Source organism: Merops nubicus, unplaced genomic scaffold (genome assembly GCF_000691845.1).
Source record: "Merops nubicus isolate BGI_N331 unplaced genomic scaffold, ASM69184v1 scaffold26345, whole genome shotgun sequence".
NCBI classification, from domain to species: domain Eukaryota; kingdom Metazoa; phylum Chordata; class Aves; order Coraciiformes; family Meropidae; genus Merops; species Merops nubicus.
The window spans coordinates 1-5008 of record NW_008612029.1 but is presented as its reverse complement, the minus strand read 5'-3'; positions in this window follow the sequence as shown (position 1 = coordinate 5008).

The window sequence follows — 5008 nt, the reverse complement described above, 5'->3', positions numbered from 1 at the left end:
ACAGTGGTGGCTGGTGAGGTGCTGTCCCTCAGTGTCACTGTGCACCTGGAGGACATCTCAGAAGGTGTCCTTTCTGTCCCCCAGTGTCAGCACAGGAGCTGTCTCATCAGTCACGGCAGCAAGGTGTGGGGTCACAGCGAGGGTTGGTGCTCCATGTGTGTGCTCCTCCTCGGTCCCCTGAGAGGAGCTGGTGTCCAGGTGGTTGGTTTCACTGGTGGGTCCAGCATCAGGACCAGCCTGGGAGCCCTGCCTGGGGATCTCCAAGCAACTGGTCTCTGTGTCCATCCTCATGGTGCTTCCTGTCGTCTTGGAAGCCCTTGGAGATGCCTTCTGGTACTCTCCATAGAACAAGTAACAAGAGCTCCTACAGAAACACAGAAGCCCAGAGTGAAAAATGAGAAGGTAGCAGCAGAGCCCTGCAGCCACCCAGCACCAGCCCTCAGGAGCAGGATTCCCCAGGACCGTGCCCAGCCACTCCCTGTATGGCTGTATCAGCTCTTGCCAAGGGTTATCCCAGCTCTTGGTGTCCTGCACCCTTATTTTGGCTTGCCAGCTCCTGCTGGTGTCACAGTGATGGGCTCAGGTTTTCCTCCATCTCCTGTTCCAAGGAGGAATGTAGACCTGGGGGACTCAGCACCAATAAACTGCCCCCAGAATGTCCCATGTTGGGAGAAGAGCTCAGCCTTACAGGATGAGGAGGAAGTTCATGGCTAGTAGTGCTGGCACAATGATAAGAACCAGGTCTGGGATCTTGTGCACCATCAAGAGAACTGAGGAGACAGAAATGGGTGGGACTAACTCAAAAGGAGAAGTCCCACTGCTAAAGGCCCTGGAGATAATCCTGGTGCTAATTGTCCCCAGCCCCAGAGCCAGGCAGGGATGTTGTGACCTGTGTTACTCCTAGCAGTGAGGGTGTCAGAGCAAGCTGGGGACACTGAGGTGGAGAGAGAGAAATCAGATTGCTCAGTGTTGGCCTGGTGCTGTGAGGGAGCTGTGACCTCTTCAGGGATAGTGATGGAAGACACAAGAGTCTCCAAAGTCTCCAAAGGGATCCCCAAGGGCTGGAGAAGTAGCCAACATATTTGGGGCAGCTGCTCTGGGGTCCTGCCGTGGTGCCTGTGCCCAGTTCAGAGTCCCCCAGTTCCCTCCCTGCCCTGCTCCAGCAGCAGATGATCTGTGTGCCCTGCTCAGTCCTTTCCTTCTTGACACAGTCCATCGTGGAGGTGGCACTGAGCACCCTGGTGATCATGCCAGCCTTGCAGGGAGTGCAAAATTCCACCCCATAATTCAGGCTGCAGGTCCCAACAGGGCATGGGGAGCACTGGTTGTTCTGAGGAGGGCTGAACGTCCCTGGTGGACATACAACTGAGGAGAGGACACGTAGAAAGGCCTTTCTCAAAGCTGTATTCAAGGAAGACTTGGGGAAACTGGGCCCTGATGCTTAAAGGGCATCCCTTGGGCTGGGGGTGTGTGGGGAGAGCTGCAAGGACCTGGAAACGTGGGGAGGGAAACAGGGGAGGACATGGGGAGGGGGGAAAGAAGAGAGGGGACCGAAGGGCTGTGGACTCTTGGCTCACTGCACCAGTGGAGACATCTCTGCAGCTGCTGGGTCTGCCCGTAGCCCCCACTGCACTCCTTGGGATGCCAACAAACTCATTGGTGAAGTTGGTGCTGGGGGTATCAGCCCCAGTGACGTGGAAGGAGTTGTGCTCCTTGAAGAACCTGGTAAGGTCCCAGCAGGGCCCACAGAGGGACACTAGAGTATGGAGAGTGACCAGTGCAGCTCAGGCAGCCCCAGCTCCAGCAGGAGATGGGCCAAGCCCTGAACACACCTAGCTCTTAGACACCACTGTCCTCCAAGAGCCCCTGATTTCACCTTCAGGCTCGTGCTGCTTCCTTCTTCCCCCTGCAAGCACAAACTTGGATGCCTGAACTCTTCTCACCCTACCCCCCTGCCTGTCCCCTGGGGGCTCTGCTGTGGGGCTTCTGTCTGGAGCTCTCACCTTCTAGCTGGACCTGGGTGATGAACTCATCCAGGTGCTTGCTGGGCAAAGGGAAGCAGGAGGAGTCACTGAGGTGGAGTTTGCAGTGCTGCTCCATCTCCAGCTGCCTCAGCTTTTACTGTCGACCCCACAGGAACTTTCTGGTCCACTCATCCTTACAGAGCTTGCTGTGGAAGAGCAGCACAGTGTCCAGGCCTCCGAGCACGTGGTGGCCTGTGGGAGAAAACCCTGGGAGGTGCCTGGTTCCTGCCCCTTGCCAAGAGAGAGCTCCCTTATCTAGAGGGCTGGGTTTGGTCCCACCCCTCCTCTCACCCCACGACCTCTCTACCCTTCTTGCCCTTGTTAGGTTGCCCCCTTTGCTTGGTAGCATGGCACTGGACTCACCCAAGATGCTGTAGTGAAACCTTTGGGAGCCAGGGACCCCGTGCTTCATGTAGGAGATGGTGCAGGAATAGTTCCCATTGTCACCTGCTTGGGAGTGTTGGAAGAGGAGATGTCCCTCCTTGGTGACTGACAACAACTTGGGGGCTAGAGCAAGAGACAGGAGGGTTGATGGTGATCACCAGGAGTTGGTTGTCCTGTGCTAAGCTAGTCCAGCTCCTGGGTGGCTGTGTCATGCTCTCCTGGACTCCTTAAATCATTGCTGAGACTCTAGGAGGACTCCCAAAGCTCCTCTTCCCCTCCCTGATCTGGTACGTTACTGAGGGAAAGGGAAGAAGAAACCCAGTGATCAAGAGACCCAGTGTCCTCTCCTCTGGCAGAAATGTCACTGTCTGTAGAACAACCAGCCAAAAGCCTGAAAACCTTCTGAACAAAACCTCTCAGACCTTGTAAGGAGAGAAAAAGGGGCCAGTATTACCCCATAGAGTATTACCCCATCATCTCTTGCCCTTCTTGCAGTTCAGAACCCCCAATCACATGAGGTCCCACAGACCTGCTCCTTCCCTGGGTGCCTGTGTCCCCTCCTACCCATCTCTTGCCTGAGAGCAGCAGAACCCATCACAGCTTCTTGCTCCTCACCGTGCAGCTGAGAGGAGCTGGGACCTTCCCTGCCCTGTCCTTCCCCCACTGGGAGGTGGGATCTGCCACCTCCATCTCCACAGGGCTGCAGGGCAGTGAACACAGGCTGCTCTCCGTGTGTATGAAGACAAGTCCTAGGCCAGAGAAAGAGGCAAAAGCTGGGGACACATTGGAGGAATTTCAGGACGTTGCAAAGAACAGGCCTGGAGCTGAGGAGAGCAGAGGGTTGGGAAGCCAGTGGAGCAGGCTGGGAACCTGTGTGACAGGTGGATGGACCCAGATGAAGGCTGGAGATGGCTTCCAGGTCCCAAGGCAGGGGCAGTGGCTGTCCTAGGAGGAAAGCAGAGGGACAGTGCCCAGGCTCAGCTCGGAGGGTGCTCACCTCCCTCTGGGCCCCTCTCCAAGGCTTCTGTTGGCCCTTCAAGGAGGCAGAGCAGAACACATCCACCTCCACACTCAGCTTTTACCTGAGCAGCTACAAAGCATGGAAGTCAGGATCCCCACGACCCCCAACACCCTGGGCCCCCCAAGGTCCCTCCAGACACCTGAAGCACAGAGCATCCAGCCCCTTGTGCAGCGTGGAACATCTCGTTGCCATGGCAGTGAAGGATCTGCTGCTTCTCCCTGTCACCTCAGTGATGGCTCACAGGCTGGCCAGCCCCGTGGCTCCTGCCCACCTTGGTCACACTGGCCAGCTCTGGGCTTTGTGGGAAACATGGTCCTTCTTCTGGGGACCTTCTGGGCAGGATGCACTCGAGGAAATACAGCTGGGGACATCCTAGTGGAAGCGAAATGGTGGGAAGGATGATCAGTTGGAAAGAGGAGATAGCTGATGAGGGTGCTGTGCAAGGCTTTTTTGGGTGGAAATCTCAGCAGATGAAGAGGCAGGGCAAACCTAGAAATCCTAGACTGAGGGTGAGTTTGCCCCAAAACTCAAGAGGGAGACTCTAGGGACTCAAGCTACAGAAGGTACCTGGAACCGACTGTGGAAGATACCTGAGAAAATAAGAATATGTTGAAGAAAAGAGGAAATTGTGGGTTTGAGGGGAAATTATATGCACCAAAAGTCTCAGAGGGAGAACTGACAGAAGCTGCTGAGCAGAGGAGAGCAAGATGTGGCCACGTACCAGGGGGGACTTTCTTTCTGCCAGCTCGGATGCATCCTAAGCCTGAGCTCATCCCACAGCTTCCAGCAGGAAGTTTGGATTCAAGCCTGAGACACTTCAGGCAGTGTCTTGGTTCAGCTCAGACTCTCTTACAAAGAGTGTGTTTTCCTGATGTTCCTGTTTGTCCTGGGCATGAGATTTAGGTTCCTATGATTGTCCATTGAGAACTAAAAACGAGCAGCTGAAATATATGGACAGCCAGAAACTTGGGCAGAGTAAAGCTAAAAACTCCTTCTCACTTGTACCAGGGTTTCTGGAGGAGGAGTGTAGGGGGAGGAGAAGTGCTTTTAGGGTAAATATGTTCAAATCATTCCACTGGCTTGTGAAAAAAAAAATGTATACATGAGAAAATAGCCCGAGTTAAAAAAAAACACAAGAGAAATCCAGAAACACCCACCACTTCATCAGAGATACAACAGAAATGCACAGCATGCAACGACTTGGAGACAGAGAAAAAAACCCAGCAATTAATTATTCTTGGGGGAAATCATGACGAGTGAAGGCAGTCCTCCCTCCATGTCCTCCCAGGATGATGAAATGATGAGAAAATCAGTGAAAAACTTCACACTTCCCATGTGGGAGGGGTGGAAGGGGCCAGATGCAGCGGGGGCAGGCTCAGCTCTCCGCCCTGGGGAGCTGAGGGAAAGGGCAGGGCTGAGCACGTGTCCCTGGAGGCTGGATGCTGTCAGGCTGTGGCCATGGAGAAGGCTTCACCCTGGTGAATAATGGGATGAAACCAGGGACAAGTGGGGTTCCTCAGGGGGTGTTCTGGGTCCACACCACAAAGATGTCTGTTGAACATCTTGGTCAGTGACATGG